This window comes from Erpetoichthys calabaricus, chromosome 2 (genome assembly GCF_900747795.2).
Source record: "Erpetoichthys calabaricus chromosome 2, fErpCal1.3, whole genome shotgun sequence".
Taxonomy (NCBI): domain Eukaryota; kingdom Metazoa; phylum Chordata; class Cladistia; order Polypteriformes; family Polypteridae; genus Erpetoichthys; species Erpetoichthys calabaricus.
The window spans coordinates 194,148,497-194,166,214 of NC_041395.2; the positions used below are offsets into that span (position 1 = coordinate 194,148,497).

The 17,718-nt window shown below is 40.1% G+C and overlaps 2 non-coding genes across 2 annotated transcripts; one reads left to right on the plus strand and one right to left on the minus strand.

Moving 5' to 3' along the window:
• The first annotated feature begins 8,935 nt into the window (after window positions 1–8,935).
• On the plus strand, window positions 8,936–9,017 carry trnas-gcu (transfer RNA serine (anticodon GCU)). The gene has a single exon. It is a non-coding gene; the product is annotated as a tRNA-Ser (tRNA).
• A 7,978-nt stretch (window positions 9,018–16,995) lies between these two features.
• Window positions 16,996–17,077, minus strand: trnas-gcu (transfer RNA serine (anticodon GCU)). The gene has a single exon. It is a non-coding gene; the product is annotated as a tRNA-Ser (tRNA).
• Between the last annotated feature and the right edge of the window lie 641 nt (window positions 17,078–17,718).

Consider the following 17,718-nt stretch of genomic DNA (forward strand, 5'->3'; position numbering starts at 1 on the left):
TTGATAAGTGTTATTTAATACAGTACATGATGCTCATTTCACAACAAAATCTTAACTGGCCTGGGAATGCCTTGGGATTCTCCCGGAAGAGCTAGAAGAAGTGGCCGGGGAGAGGGAAGTCTGGGCATCTCTGCTCAAGCTGCTGCCCCCGCGACCCGACCTCGGATAAGCGGGAGACAATGGATGGATGGATCGTAATTATGGTGTGATGCAACTAATGACCAGAACAGGTTAACAGAAAATACTTGGTTAAGTTAGTGTAAAGAATATGTATCAATGCAGATTTAATTTTGTTTTTACTACTTGTGGAATTCTCTTTTTAGGTCTGCCTGTTATTTCTGACATTTTTGAACTATGTTTGTTGTTTTCAGTTGTGATCTTGTGTGCTTTTTAAAGTGTCTTTTAATGGTACAACCTTCAGGGGCACGCACAGCAAGCCAAATGTTATGCTGGCATTCTGTCCAGCATTTGGTGCTGCCTTGATCTGTGCTGATGCAAGTTGACAAACAAAATGCATGAGAAAGTAGGAAACCTTTTATTAATAAAATAAAGAAAGTCTGCAAAGCTACAAACATTCAATGAAAGGTGGGAACCAACCATAGAAAGGAAGGCAGTCCAATGCGAGACAGACACACAGACATATACACACTCAACCATACTGGAGATATTTAGAAAACAAATCAAACATAGCTTGCTAGTCTTTGGGATGAGTGTAGCCTACACAGACACGGGGACATACAAATCCAGCCATGACATTGCCTTTAACAAGGATTTTAACTCATGATTAATTAAGCAGGTTTGAGAATGATCATGAACAACAATTGGTTTTACGTTTTTAATTTATGTGTTTATAAAAAAAAAAAATTAACTAAAGTTTAGAACATATTGGATTTAAAAAACAAAACATCACACAAAATGTACACAAGCACCTTAAAGCAAGAAAAATATGCAGAACTGGAAACAAAAAACACAGAAGTTTGAGAAACAGTGTTTAAAACATAAAGTGCTACCTTGCAGCTTAGCCAGTAAGGCAGACTAAAGAGCTGAAGTCACAAACACATCTACCGCGTTTTAATTAGACAGCACTCTGTGCAGCAAAGACAGTAGAAGCTAGAGGTTTTAAGCAAGATGGGAGACTAGAAAGACACAGAGCAGCTGCCACCTTGCTTTAAGAGTGACTAAAAAGACGTCCATTGCATATGCTTGGATGGTACAGTAATGTAAATAAGCCCAAATTTGAGGGCCAAAACCATACATTTAATTGTCTATTATTATTACTATTTAATTATTTATTAGCAAACAGTAATGAATTAATGTAAACAGAAACATTTTCCAAAATTACATGAAAACATCCAAAGTCTACAATCCAAATTCAAAGCATAAACACCAAATGCAAGAAAAAACTCAAAGGTTAAAATGGGAAAAATCACAGAACTTACTTATACTGTATGTAACACACAAAAATGGCTTGAAGAGCTTAGTTGCTAGAACTCATGCCACAGCAAACTGCTATATCTTAAGGCAAAAAAAGATTTGTCTAAAAACAACAAATGAGGAAAAGGTTATAAGATAAGAAAAACTGATGGTCTGAGATAAACAAGTAATGAAAATTCAGGTAGGGTTTTGTTACCAAGAAAAGCTCATAAGTAATAATCAGAAAAACCCAATACAAGAGACAGAAATGTTAGTCAAAATGTACTAAAAAATTAAAAACAAAAATGAGTAAAAGGGATATCTAATAAATGTTTATTAAACATGACAACTGCAAACAATATGGCCGCGCCTAGGTCCAAAACAGAAAAAATAGCACAACTGAAAATCTGGGTGATCATGTTTATTGAAATTAGAACATTAGAACACTCTAGACGAGAACAGGCCATTCAGCCCAACAAAGCTTGCTAGTCCTATTCATTTATTTCTTCCAAAAAAACATCAAGTGGAGTTTTGAAAGTCCCTAACGTCTTACTGTCTACCACACTACTTGGTAGCGTATTCCAAGTGTCTATCATTCTTAGTTTAAAGAAAAACTTCCTAATGTTTGTGCGAAATTTCCCCTTAACATGATGAACTCATTTTAAAATAACAGTCTCGATCCACTGTACTAATTCCCTTCATAATTTAAACACTTCAATCATGTAACCTCTTAATCTTCTTTTGCTTAAAACTGTATAGGCTCAACTCTTTTAATCTTTCCTCATAATTCAACCCCTGTAGCCCTGGAATCAGCCTAGTCACTCTTCTTTGGACATTTTCTAGTGCTGCTATGTCCTTTTCTAGCCTGGAGACCAAAACTGCACACAGTACTCAAGATGAGGCCTCACCAGTGCATTATAAAGGTTGAGCATAACCTCCTTGGACTTGTACTCCACACATTGTGCTATATAACCTAACATTCTGTTAGACTTCTTAATGGCTTCTGAACACTGTCGGGAAGTCGATAGCTTAGAGTCCACTATAACTTCTAAATCCTTCTCATAAGGTGTACTCTTGATTTTCCTACCGCCCATTGTGTATTCAAATATTACTTCCTATGTGTAATACTTTACATTTACTGACATTAAATTTCATCTGCCACAAATCTGCCCAAGCCTGTATGCTATCCAAGTCCTTCTGTAATGATATAACAGATACCAAATTATCTGCTAATCCACCTATCTTGGTATCATCTGCAAACTTAATCGGCTTGTTACTTATATTCCTATCTAAATCAATAATATTTATTAAAATTAGCAGCGGCCCTAGCACTGACCCCTGTGGAACACCACTCTTAACATCGGCCAGTTCTGATGAGGTTCCTCGCACCATCACCCTCTGCTTCCTGTGTCTGAGCCAATTCTGCACCCATCTAAAAACATCACCCTGAACACACTTCTTTTAATTTGATGCCCAACCTCTCATGTGGCACCTTATCAAATGCTTTCTGAAAGTCCAGATAAATAATATCATATGCTCCACTTTGATCGTATCCTTTTGTTGCCTCCTCATAGAATTCCAGCATGTTAGTAAAACACAACCTTCCTCTTCTGAACCTATGCTCACTATTCAGAATAACTCCTGTCCTTGCCAGGTGTTGCTCAATCTTATCCTTAATAATTCCTTCTATTAATTTTCCTGTGATGCATGTTAAGCTTACTGGCCTATAGTTGCTTGGATTTGCCCTGTCACCCTTTTTATATAACGGGATGATATTTGCCATTTTCCAGTCCTTCGGAATTTCTCCAGTGCGAAGCGACTTCCTAAAAATATGTGTCAAGAGTTTATTTATGTACTCGGTAGCCTCCTTAAGAACTCGAGGATAAATATTATCTGGTCCTGGTGATTTGTTTGATTTCAGTTTATTTAATCTGAGCAGCACTTCTCCCTCTACAATTTCCAAATCCCTCAGTACCTCCTTCTATCTACTTGCTCACTTGTAAACACCTCAGAAAAAATGTAAGTTTAGGGCATCCGCTATTTCACTGTCTGTATCTTTTAATTCCCCTTCAGTACTTCTGATGCACTTGACCTCCTCCTTGACTGTTCTTTTACTACTAATATACTGAAAGAATCTCTTAGGGTTGTCTTTCGCCTTATCTGCTATATTCCTCTCCAACTGTCTTTTAGCCTCTCTGATATCCTTCTTAATGGTTGCCCTCATGTTCTCATATGCTCTACGATTCACTTTGCTGTCATTAGTCTTATATGTCTTATAAAGCAGTTTTTTCCATTGCAACTTCTTTTTTAAATCTTTATTAATCCACCGTGGAGTTTTTTTTAGTTTCCTATTAATTCCAAATTTAGGTATGTTTCTGTCCTGCATTACATGTAAAACATTTTTAAACCTGTTCCACTGCTTCTCGACTGTCTCCACACTTAAAAGCTTATCCCAGTGTATCCTACTTAAGACTTTGTCGCATCTGCTCAAAATTAGCCCTACCACAGTTCAACTTAACAATTTTAGTCTTTGCATCTGTACTCTTACAACATACTGAGAATTGTATTACATTATGGTCACTTGACCCTAGTGGTCCAATCACTTCTACACCCTCAATTCTATCCTGATTATTACAAAATACTAAATCCAGACAAGCTTCACCCCTTGTTGGTGCTTTAACATGCTGTGTTAAAAAACAGTCACTGATTACTTCTAAAAACTCCTGCTCTTGTGCTCCTCCATCTGCAAGGTTATCCCAGTTAACATTTGGATAATTAAAGTCCCCCATGACTATAATATCTCCCTGTAAACTTGCCTTTTTGATATTACTAAAAAGATGTGTGTTGAAATTACTGTCTGAATTGGGTGGTCTATAACAGTGGTCCCCAACCTTTTTGACAGGAAGGACCACTTTATTAGATGCAAATTTTTCCACGGACCGGCCGGGAGCGGGGGGAGGGGCATTTACATAACATTTCTATTATTATTAAGCAGTTCGCATACGTTTGCAACCCGGGATTTTTCTTCTTTTTTTGCATATAACAAAGACATATGCTTTGCATTTGTCATTCCAACAGATTGCACATCACAAACATTAACACTGTTATCGTTTTTTTCGTGCCTACCGTTTCTATAGGAGGGTGACAATGAGTTAAATTCCAATGGATGTTTTACAAATGTTGACAAGCAATAAGCAAAAGATATCACTGAAAACCACAGAAAACAAAAACAGCAAAAAAAAAACAGTACGAGGAAAGTTCGAAGAAAGAATTTTTTTTTACAATGTTTCTGTTTGGGAATCGTTGTGCAAACGTGCGCATCTGAGCTGCGACCACAGATCTAACTGCTCTGTGAATGATTCATTCGGGCATTTCAAGGTCACTTCGTTGTAATGAAAGCATTTGCTGAATGTACTTCGTAGTAACGCGATTTCTTTAGACTCGTGTCATATTGGGAAACTATCGGGACCGTAACAATACTTTGTTGTAATACTCTCTCCTCTCTCTGCGCCACTGCAAAGCCCCACCCGCCAAGCGTTCTGAAAAGTCTGAGTGAGTCTCCGTTGCCGGCAGTTCTCTCGCGGCCCGGCTGTCAAATGGCTGCGGCCTGGTAGTGGGTCGCGGACCGGTGGTTGGAGACCCCTGGCCTATAACACACTCCTAAAATAAGACCTCTTTCCCTAATATTTTCCAGGCGAAGCCACATGTCCTCACTAAGATGGGGCTCCATCATTCAACTGAAGAAGACTTACATTTAAATCCTGTTTGGCATAAACATCAACCCCACCTCCTTTTCTGTTCTGTCTATCCTTCCTAAAAAAATTTGTATACCTCTATGTTACACTCATCCCCATCTGTGTTATTTAGCCAGGTTTCTGTTATTGCTATAATGTCATAATTATGTTCTGCTACGTACAACTCCAACTCACTTACCTTATTTTTGATACTTCTAGCATTAAGGCAAGCTATTTTTACTGTGTTACTCCTTCTACATTTAAATGTTTGCTTAGAATTTACATTACTGTGCATTTTTATTTCTAGATAGATAGATAGATACTTTATTAATCCCAAGGGGAAATTCACTTACTCCAGCAGCACCTTACTGATACAAAAAACAATATTAAATTAAAGATTGATAATAATGCAGGTAAAAACAGACAATAACTTTGTATAATGTTAACGTTTACCCCCCCGGGTGGAATTGAAGAGTCGCATAGTTTGGGGGAGGAACGATCTTCTCAGTCTGCTCTTCTGCTCCTCTTACTTATAAGCTTTCCACTCACACCTTTTTCTATTCCCCCGTATTAATGAACCATTACGCTGTCGCCCACTTAACTACTCTACCTCTGGACCGCTAAGGACTGTTTAATCTAAAATAAACAAATAAATAAAACTTTACTACCTTATTTGCTCCTACAGCCCCTTGTGCCTGATCGGCGTCTTAACGCTGGTCAATTACCTGCGCACAGCTGAGCCTTCCTTTTTTACTGCTTTGAAGTCAGCTGCGGCCTTTTTTTCTAAGGAATCTAACTTAACTAAGGAATCGTTGTTACGACGATGCGGTTATTTGCTTACAAATGCCGATATCAGTTACTGCTTTTTTCTACCCTACCTCCTCGATGCTAATTCAAATACAGATAACAGGTACAAGTACAAGTAACTTTTCCAAGTGCACCTCCAAATACCCAGCTACTTTTGCTCTTGTGTGGGCGAAAAAAAAGCAAAAAAACCTTTCTAAAGGGAAAAAAGCTTTAAAAATTCCCACACGGTTCCTTATCGGCAACCTAAACCATAAGTTTTTAACAGCAAAATGTATTTTTTTTATTTAAATCTCAAAAGCACAATACTAATATGAACTAATATAAATAGCCTGCTTATGAAATATTGTTCTTTCATATGATATATATATATATATATATATATATATATATATATATATATATATATATATATATATATATATATATATATATACATACAGTACTGTGCAAAAGTTTTAGGCAGGTGTGAAAAAATGCTGTAAACAAAGAATGCTTGCAGAAATATAAATAATGATTGTTTATTGTTATCAATTTACAAAATGCAAAGTGAGCAAACAAAAGAAAAATCTAAATCAAATCAATATTTGGTGTTACTACCTTTTGCCTTCAAACCAGCATCAATTCTTATAGGTACACTTGCACAAAGTCAGGGATTTTGTAGGATTATAGTCAGGTGTATGATCAACGTTATACCAAACAGGTGCTAATGATCATCAATGTCACATGTAGGTTGAAACACAGTCATTAACTGAAACAGAAACGGCTGTGTAGGAGGCTTAAAACTGGGTGAGGAACAGCCAAACTCTGCTACCAAGGTGAGGTTGTGGAAGACAGTTTCATGTCATGGCAAGATTGAGCACAGCAACAAGACACAAGGTAGTTATACTGCATCAGCAAGGTCTCTCCCAGACAAAGATTTCAAAGCAGACTGGGGTTTCAAGATGTGCTGAGTAGTATTATGCATGCACCTTCTGTCAAAATGATTGATGAGTTAAGCCCCGCCCCTTTTTGGATTGACGTCATAAACTCCCGCCCCCTTCTGGTTTTCCCGGCCGGAAGTCCGTCACTTCCGGGACCACCGCCCTTCCTGTTTTTTACCCCAGGAAATGGCCAAGATCCATTTGGAGGATGTCCGGCCCTTCCTGGAACCCTCCCATCCTGTTTTTACCCCAGGAAACATCTGTCCCTTCCTTGAACCCTCCCATCCTGTTTTTACCCCAGGAAACATCTGTCCCTTCCTTGAACCCTCCCATCCTGTTTTTACCCCAGGAAATGGCCAAGATTTTATTTGATGGATGGGTGCCCCCTCCTTGAACCCGCCCCCACCTCTCCCGAGGACAAGTTCAGGCAAGTCTGTAGCAGACCCTGCCGTCCGCACCTCTTGGTGGTCGCAGGCCTTCTGACTTAGAGTTTCCTGCCCACGGTCGGTTAACCCTGAGGACGCCCCCTTCCGATCCCCGCCCCTAGAGGAAAAGACCGCCCACCCACACGCACACACACCGGACGGCCGTCATAGTCATTTTGACTCTGACTCCAGCCCCAGGCCAGTCCTTGATCATTTCTCCCTGAGGAGAGACAACCACACACATGTTTCAGCCTGTCCATTCTGCCTTATAGCCATTCCTGACTCTAGTGCTTTGGGTAAGAAACTCTATTATTTAAAATATCTATCTAACCTTTTATCTAAGTCAAAAATGATTTCTTCACCTCACAGACAGTCTCTAAGTTGAAAAAGCCTTTACTTCACACAGCCGGGTACTGTCTCGGAGCAGGCGGCCTCTGCCTGTAGCCCGAGGAGAGAGATCGCCTCCACACACACACACACACACACACACACACACACCAACATGTTAAGGAAGGGCCCCTACCATCCAAGCCTCTTGGGGCCATTCCTGTCTCTATTGCTTTGGGTAAGAAACTCTATTATTTAAAATATCTAATACTTTATCTAAGTCAAAATGATTTATTCAGCTCACAGACAGTCTCTAAGCTGAAAAAGCCTTTACTTCACCCCGCCGGGTGCTGTCCGGCTCTCTGTCTCGGAGCAGGCTGCCTGTAGTTTCCAAGCACAAGCTGCCGGGTGAAGCTAGTTCGAAACACAGAGCCTCTTGGAGCAGACCGCTGCGCGTGCACGCAGAGCAGGCAAACTTTCTGACCGCGCAGCCCCAGGAAACTGACAGACCACAAGGCTGTGAGGCACTGGGACATCGTCCTGCGCGCATGCGTATCAGGAGCTAACCCCCCCCCCCCCCGCCCCCCACGAGATGAAAAAGTTTTTAATGATAACGAGATCAATATAAGATCTGTAAAATCACGCACACCGTTAAATAATAGGCAACAGAAACCTTTTAAAGAACGTTTGAGACGTATAAATTTTAACCCCGGAGTTATATATTTAAAAAATCCCTGCCAAGTGAAATTGTCTTAAGCACCTCAGCAAGGCCTTTGGGAGCTCACAAGCGTCTGAGCTTTAAGCCCGTATCAGATCGTTCGGGGCAGTGTGAAAAAAAGGTCTCACCTTGTGATATTAAAAGATTTCGAATGCTTACAAAGTTGACTTTTAAACCCGAACAATACACAGATGTTCACGGCCAACAGCTCTGACATCCTGAAGCTAAGGGGGGCGGGGGTGTAGCTATTAGGACGGCTCAATACTTATACCGACACAAAAGATGTTCACACATAAGGTTCAGTTTGAAACACACTTAAAGTGAGGCCAGACATTTGCTAAAATAAATCTACGCATAACAAAGGACCCTTTTTAAAAAATACAGGACTTTTCGGTGTACGGCCAGAGGTTTAAATGTAAGTATTTTTTACAGACTATTCTGCACAGAGCACCGACAGTCAATATAACGGTAAGACCCGTTCATGTTTTAAAACGGAGGGATGAATCCTTATATTTTATACTTAATATTTCCAAGTTGATTCTCCAGTAATTCGCTTTTAAAAATATTTGTTTACAGTGTGCAGGAATTATCAGCGAGGTGGTCGAGTGGTTAAGGCGATGGACTGCTAATCCATTGTGCTGTGCACGCGTGGGTTCGAATCCCATCCTCGTCGAAAATTAAGGGGCGGCACGGTGGCGCAGTGGGTAGCACTACTGCCTCACAGTTGGGAGATCTGGGGACCTGGGTTCGCTTCCCGGGTCCTCCCTGTGTGGAGTTTGCATGTTCTCCCCGTGTCTGCGTGGGTTTCCTCCGGGCACTCCGGTTTCCTCCCACAGTCCAAAGACATGCAGGTTAGGTGGATTGGTGATTCTAAATTGTCCCTAGTGTGTGCTTGGTGTGTGGGTGTGTTTGTGTGTGTCCTGCGGTGGGTTGGCACCCTGCCCAGGATTGGTTCCTGCCTTGTGCCCTGTGTTGGCTGGGATTGGCTCCAGCAGACCCCCGTGACCCTGTGTTCGGATTCAGCGGGTTGGACAATGGATGGATGGATGGAGGAATTATCAGCATGTTAATTACACACTGCGTGTGTAGGAACCTGAACGCGCTCATGTGTATAAATTGTAGCATTTTATATTTCTATCTTTCTATCTACGTGTACGACAATTAATGTTCATAGGACTGAAGCAAACAATATTTTTTTTTTTCTCTCTCTCTCTCTTACCGAATCAGGCTTTACAATCAATTAAGTTTTGTCTCGGCGTCTGAAATTCAAACAGGTTTTCTCCTCTGAGAATATTCAGGCCTGGTTTAAAAGAGCTCGGACATAAGACGTCAGTATTCTGAACCCCGCGGTAACCGGTTATTTTTTGTACGGAGCCGCCTGTTTAAAAGTCTGATAACGAAACATTTATGCTTTATAAAAATTCTCATTTGGACAGCCGGCTGGAGACAGATTGACTGAACCCTGAACACGGACCCAAGAATTTATATCTTAATACACAGGGGCTCTGAGATCAGGCTGTCTGTTTTTATTTAAGTCTTTAGATTTTAAAAAGTTTGCTTGCGAGTGTATTCATATTTATACCCGCGATCCTATTAAACTAGTAATGAAAGGAATGGACGCGTTTAATAGGGGTCCGAGAAAACCCTCCTTTCTGATTTAACGGTAATTTTCTATCGCAGAGTTTTTAAGCGGTGCAACAAGCCTTCTTCAGCAGAGGGTTGAGTGCGTGTGTTACTGGGGTATGTTTTAAGATACTTTACCAGGCACAGAGTATCCAATATATTAACACGGTACTAGTCAGGATTTCACTTTGTTTTTTTTTTCCATCTTGTGCATTGTCCAGTAAACCTTATTTTGGTGGATCAGAACATTTTTTTTTTTGGTGGATCAGAACATTTTGCTTACACCCCAATCATTATTCTCTTTAAATGTTATACCTACATTTTATAAGTTTCAGCAGTCCTTCTTTCTGTGACAGTAACTTAATCATATGGTGTAAAAATCCAGACTACTCACTTTTTAAAAGCTCTGAATTTACCAATTCAATCAATATGTCAGCTTTGGATCCATTTCACCAAGGCAATTGGGGGCTTCCTCTTTGTAGATTTTAGTCTGAAGGGACAGCATTTCTCAACCTTTAAAACTGTGTTATGAAAACTTGGATCGCAAATACGTAATCGTGTCCCCCTAACGTTTTTTTTTTTTTTTTTTTTTTTTTTTAAAGGAGCCCCTAATACCAATTTGTTCTTTTTAAGTAATGATATAACATAGAGGCATGTTTTATTATTATACCTACTTAACTTTTAGCGACATTTATCTAACTCTATATTTATTTTTCTAGTATCAGAATGTAGTTTGAGTTAATTTGTTTTGGTTTCAATAGATGTATTTTTCATATTTTCGATTCTTGTTTTCTTTTTGTCACGTCATGCCCCCCTAGGGGGACAGCCCCACAGTTTGAGAACCACTGTGTAGGGGATGATTTGTAAAACACTCTGCTTCACTTCAAGTTAAAGTAGATTTGCTCGGTTATTCACCTGTCCATTTTTGTTATAAATTGTATTTAGTCTCTCTTTATTTACTAAATGTTTTATATGTTGAATAGAAAACAGTTATCTTGTTCAGGTTTTAACTTAAAACAGCATTTTCATCATCAGGCTATGAACACTTTGATACTCAGGGGGGCTTTGTATAAAGCAAAGTTTTAGAAATTCTGTTAATGCTTGGTAATAGCCTTCCATTTTACCACAGTTATAAGCCCCTGAAAAATAAGAATGGTTATAGTACGTTATATAAGCCTATACACTACAGGGCTGATTAGGCTTATTTTGGACATGTTAGGCAAATCAGGAAGGAAAATGTTTTAGTGAATAGTTACATAATATCTATTACCAGTAACGGCGTACTGCACGATAACGTGCAGTGAATACACTTGACTTGAGCATTCATAGTATTCCTCCTCTTTCTCTGGACGTGTAGCATTCGTTTGCTCAGAGGATGAGGGGTTTGCTGCTTCCTGAGCAGCTCTTTTTTTTTTCTCCACCCTAGCGGCCCGCGGCTTCTCACGCATGCGCAGCACGGCCGCCCTGCTGCGCAGTGCCGAGAGTTGATTCAACAATAAAATAAAAAGAGTAATAAAATCATCACCCGAAAGCGGATAGTAGCCGTCACATAGTACATGTGTAACAAATTTCAAGTCAATAGGTTAGCGAGCTACAGGTGATTTAAAATCCTGGACAGACAAACGAACAGCCACGTTAGCTTATTATAGAAGAAGATATGTGTTAGCACAAGGATTACAAGTTTACTAAAACTGTGAGGTTTATTCTTTCTTTTAGGTAGTCCAAGTTACATAGGACATCTAGCCTTGAAAACGGCTTTTCCCCCTCTGTTTGTGAAAAAACCATCCTTTGTTTGAGTCGCATTCAGGGTGAAGGGGATGTAAGTTTGAACTGTGATTCCAAGAGTCAAGAAGTGGTTGCATTCTTCTTGATTACGAGTCAAAGGCCCGGGGTTTGTGCGGTAATCATGGTCAAGGGCAGAGTTAAGCTAGACATTATTATTATTATTCCAAAATGAAACATTGACTCGCCCATATCCACATTAAGCAAGTATCACAAATATAAGACAGTAAAAAACTAAATTTACAAACACTAAGTCGCAGAGGAAATTAAAAAACATATTAAGAACGGATCAACAAGGGATCACCCCAAACTCACAGCACACTGCAGCTGAACCTATGTGTTTTGCAGTATATTATCAGCTAAACGGTCATCTATTTATCCCGTTCCTCGGAGTTGCAATGAGTTGGGCAAAACATTATTTAACATCTGAGAGTATGATGCTAATTAACATTAGACTGGTATTGTTAGGACCTTATCCGGCACTAAAAGTTGGGTTGGTGTTCCTCCAGAGTCAGGAAGAACATGAAAAAGTGGAGTTATAAGGTATAAAAAACATTGATATGGGGACAAAACCAGCATGACAAGAAACCTTTTTGAAATAAATAATAAGCTTTTTTGACATGTACAGTCTGGAATAGTCTGAAGATGTTTTAAAAAGTTAATTTTTAAATAAAGTTTGCAAAAGGCATATTAAAAATATTAAAACTAAATAAAAACACAGAAGTACCATTTAATGATATCAATTAGTGTTAAGTATATTATCAAGCACTGGGCTCTATTTATAAGGTTTATTTAATTTAGTTATAAGCAAAATGATTGGATGCATTTTGCTTTGAAATTAACCATAGTTTGATACCGCTTTAAGAATGAGAATGCAAGACAAACCTATACACTTAATAACAAATGTTGCCGTTTCAATTAGGGATATCTTGGATCTCTGTTTTATTTTAACCTTTTGACAAGAAACCCCTGGTCAGCGAAATATACCCCATATATATTGAAAATGAACCGTGCCGACATGCTAACTAAATAGATATAAGATATTTTAGAATATGGACCTGGACTCTAACCCAGAGGATTCTGACAAACTAAGGGGTCTCCACTTAATTGTCAGACTTTCTGCGGGTGCTATGGATCTTGTAATGGAGAATGCAAAAGATTCTATAATCTTTAAGGGGCATGTGTCCACAGTGTTAACCAACCATAGTACGTGATGTTCAAAATTCAACTAGTGTTTTTCAGAAGAGATAGGACAAGTGCGGCGTGTGTTCTGTATTCTCTTTTCTGTATTAACTATTCACAATGACCAGACTCCCGAGACCTTAGGTTTTTTTTATGTAGAAGTACATTTCACAAACATGAATAAGAGACAATCCATCAAACCGCTCTTGACCCAAAACAGGACCAAGCAGGGGGGTGGGACCGACATCCCTCAAAATGCTTTTGACACAAAGAAGGGCCAATCAGGCGGGTGGGGTGGGACACTCTTTTCAAAGAGTCTTTGGCTGCCCCTAAGTGGACAGGATTTGCCGGGCTATAAAACAACTTTTTCAACGACACTCCATCCTCGACGTTGAAAGAAATTAGGGTTAAAGTTTAAAATCAAATGTTACTTTATTGGTCATTTTCAAAAACAATACTAAAATTCAGAGAGGTTTTACCAACCACTTCAAAACAATATTACAACTGAACAGCCTGTTTAAAAGCCGACAAAAGCCTGTGTTATCACCGGTACATTCTGTTCAGACACTTCATCTGATTTTCCATGTCATTTACCCCATAAAACCCTAAAGGTCCATCAGACCTATCCGGTACAGAAAAAATGTTGTTTAGAGAAAGCATCGGCTATTTACCGTATTTTTGAGTAAGAGGCTTTGTCCATATTATGAAAGTCTTGTACGTTGTACAATCGACTCCTTAATAGAATGTTCATTTTTCAGTTCGTCAGCAGCATTTTGTACAAAGGCATGAATCTGGTGAAACGGCCGAAAGATGTTGAAACAGTCCAGAGTCTTGATGACCAGGCTCCTGAGCCACGGTTTGCGGAAAACAGACAGCAGCTGCTGAACCAGTCAGTCTCAAACAGACACGTAGTCCGTGTCTGGCCGGATTGGTCTATTCAACATCCTTGACAGGTACTTTTAGGTACTGATCCATTATTATATCCGGCAGAGCCGCCATCCAACTCTGGCCCCGCATCAGAGCCTTTTGAAATGTTTCACCCATGGGGCCATCAGTTTTTTCAAGGGTCATGCCCGCATAATCCGCATCCTTGGTTGATATTTTCCAAGAGGCCGGAGCCTCTACCAGGTCGTACACGGCCTGGCCTGAATGGCTATCTCCTCAGCCCCTGCTAGGCTCCCCGAAACATCATTAGCAGGTACAAAAATGTTAGGTACTGCGCGGTTCTCCAGGAAAATATCCGACCCAGACATATCACCAGGGGCAGGTAACGGAGGCTCAGGCTCCTAGATCTGGTCAGTTGAAGACATAAGAAGGAACGGCCAAGAAGGCTGGTCTGGAGGCTAGCTGTTAGGCGAAGAGTCCTCGGAGTCGGGCACGATAGCCTCACGTCAAAACAGGCCAACGTAGGGGCCCGTCTGGCCTGTAGACCATCATGCCTGATCAGGAGCATAGCCTTAGTGGTGCTGATTGTTAACCGTTCAAAAAAGAGTCGTTGAAAAAGTTGTTTTATAGCCCGGCAAATCCTGCCCACTTGGGGGCGGCCAAAGACTCTTTGAAAAGAGTGTCCCACCCCACCCGCCTGATTGGCCCTTCTTTGTGTCAAAAGCATTTTGAGGGATGTCGGTCCCACCCCCCTGCTTGGTCCTGTTTTGGGTCAAGAGCGGTTTGATGGATTGTCTCTTATTCATGTTTGTGAAATGTACTTCTACATAAAAAAAAACCTAAGGTCTCGGGAGTCTGGTCATTGTGAATAGTTAATACAGAAAAGAGAATACAGAACACACGCCGCACTTGTCCTATCTCTTCTGAAAAACACTAGTTGAATTTTGAACATCACGTACTATGGTTGGTTAACACTGTGGACACATGCCCCTTAAAGATTATAGAATCTTTTGCATTCTCCATTACAAGATCCATAGCACCCGCAGAAAGTCTGACAATTAAGTGGAGACCCCTTAGTTTGTCAGAATCCTCTGGGTTAGAGTCCAGGTCCATATTCTAAAATATCTTATATCTATTTAGTTAGCATGTCGGCACGGTTCATTTTCAATATATATGGGGTATATTTCGCTGACCAGGGGTTTCTTGTCAAAAGGTTAAAATAAAACAGAGATCCAAGATATCCCTAATTGAAACGGCAACATTTGTTATTAAGTGTATAGGTTTGTCTTGCATTCTCATTCTTAAAGCGGTATCAAACTATGGTTAATTTCAAAGCAAAATGCATCCAATCATTTTGCTTATAACTAAATTAAATAAACCTTATAAATAGAGCCCAGTGCTTGATAATATACTTAACACTAATTGATATCATTAAATGGTACTTCTGTGTTTTTATTTAGTTTTAATATTTTTAATATGCCTTTTGCAAACTTTATTTAAAAATTAACTCTTTAAAACATCTTCAGACTATTCCAGACTGTACATGTCAAAAAAGCTTATTATTTATTTCAAAAAGGTTTCTTGTCATGCTGGTTTTGTCCCCGTATCAATGTTTTTTATACCTTATAACTCCACTTTTTCATGTTCTTCCTGACTCTGGAGGAACACCAACCCAACTTTTAGTGCCGGATAAGGTCCTAACAATACCAGTCTAATGTTAATTAGCATCATACTCTCAGATGTTAAATAATGTTTTGCCCAACTCATTGCAACTCCGAGGAACGGGATAAATAGATGACCGTTTAGCTGATAATATACTGCAAAACACATAGGTTCAGCTGCAGTGTGCTGTGAGTTTGGGGTGATCCCTTGTTGATCCGTTCTTAATATGTTTTTTAATTTCCTCTGCGACTTAGTGTTTGTAAATTTAGTTTTTTACTGTCTTATATTTGTGATACTTGCTTAATGTGGATATGGGCGAGTCAATGTTTCATTTTGGAATAATAATAATAATGTCTAGCTTAACTCTGCCCTTGACCATGATCACCGCACAAACCCCGGGCCTTAATATATTGGATACTCTGTGCCTGGTAAAGTATCTTAAAACATACCCCAGTAACACATGCACTCAACCCTCTGCTGAAGAAGGCTCGTTGCACCGTTTAAAAACTCTGCGATAGAAAATTACCGTTAAATCAGAAAGGAAGGTTTTCTCGGACCCCTATTAAACGCGTCCATTCCTTTCATTACTAGTTTAATAGGATCGCGGGTATAAATATGAATACACTCGCAAGCAAACTTTTTAAAATCTAAAGACTTAAATAAAAACAGACAGCCTGATCTCAGAGCCCCGTGTATTAAGATATAAATTCTTGGGTCCATGTTCAGGGTTCAGTCAATCTGTCTCCAGCCGGCTGTCCAAATGAGAATTTTTATAAAGCATAAATGCTTCGTTATCAGACTTTTAAAACAGGCGGCTCCGTACAAAAAATAACCGGTTACCGCGGGGTTCAGAATACTGACGTCTTATGTCCGAGCTCTTTTAAACCAGGCCTGAATATTCTCAGAGGAGAGAACCTGTTTGAATTTCAGACGCCGAGACAAAACTTAATTGATTGTAAAGCCCGATTCGGTAAGAGAGAGAGAGAAAAAAAAAAATAATATTGTTTGCTTCAGTCCTATGAACATTAATCGTCGTACACGTAGATAGAGAGATAGAAATATAAAATGCTACAATTTATACACACGAGCGCGTTCAGGCTCCTACACACGCACTGTGTAATTAACATGCTGATAATTCCTCCATCCATCCATCCATTGTCCAACCCGCTGAATCCGAACACAGGGTCACAGGGGTCTGCTGGAGCCAATCCCAGCCAACACAGGGCACAAGGCAGGAACCAATCCTGCGCAGGTTGCCAACCCACCGCAGGACACACACAAACACACCCACACACCAAGCACACACTAGGGACAATTTAGAATCACCAATCCACCTAACCTGCATGTCTTTGGACTGTGGGAGGAAACCGGAGCGCCTGGAGGAAATCCATGCAGACACGGGGAGAACATGCAAACTCCACACAGGGAGGACCTGGGAAGCGAACCCAGGTCCCCAGATCTCCCAACTGTGAGGCAGTAGCGCTACCCACTGCGCCACCGTGCCGCCCCTTAATTTTCGACGAGGATGGGATTCGAACCCACGCGTGCAGAGCACAATGGATTAGCAGTCCATCGCCTTAACCACTCGACCACCTCGCTGATAATTCCTGCACACTGTAAACAAATATTTTTAAAAGCGAATTACCGGAGAATCAACTTGGAAATATTAAGTATAAAATATAAGGATTCATCCCTCCGTTTTAAAACATGAACGGGTCTTACCATTATATTGACTGTCGGTGCTCTGTGCAGAATAGTCTGTAACAAATACTTACATTTAAACCTTTGGCCGTTCACCGAAAAGTCCTGTATTTTTTAAAAAGGGTCCTTTGTTATGCGTAGATTTATTTTAGCAAATGTCTGGCCTCACTTTAAGTGTGTTTCAAACTGAACCTTATGTGTGAACATCTTTTGTGTCGGTATAAGGATTGAGCCATCCTAATAGCTACACCCCCACTCCCCTTAGCTTCAGGATGTCAGAGCTGTTGACCGTGAACATCTGTGTATTGTTCGGGTTTAAAAGTCAACTTTGTAAGCATTCAAAATCTTTTAATATCACAAGGTGAGACCTTTTTTTCACACTGCCCCGAATGATCTGATACGGGCTTAAAGCTCAGACGCTTGTGAGCTCCCAAAGGCCTTGCTGAGGTGCTTAAGACAATTTCACTTGGCAGGGATTTTTTAAATATATAACTCCGGGGTTAAAATTTACACGTCTCAAACGTTCTTTAAAAGGTTTC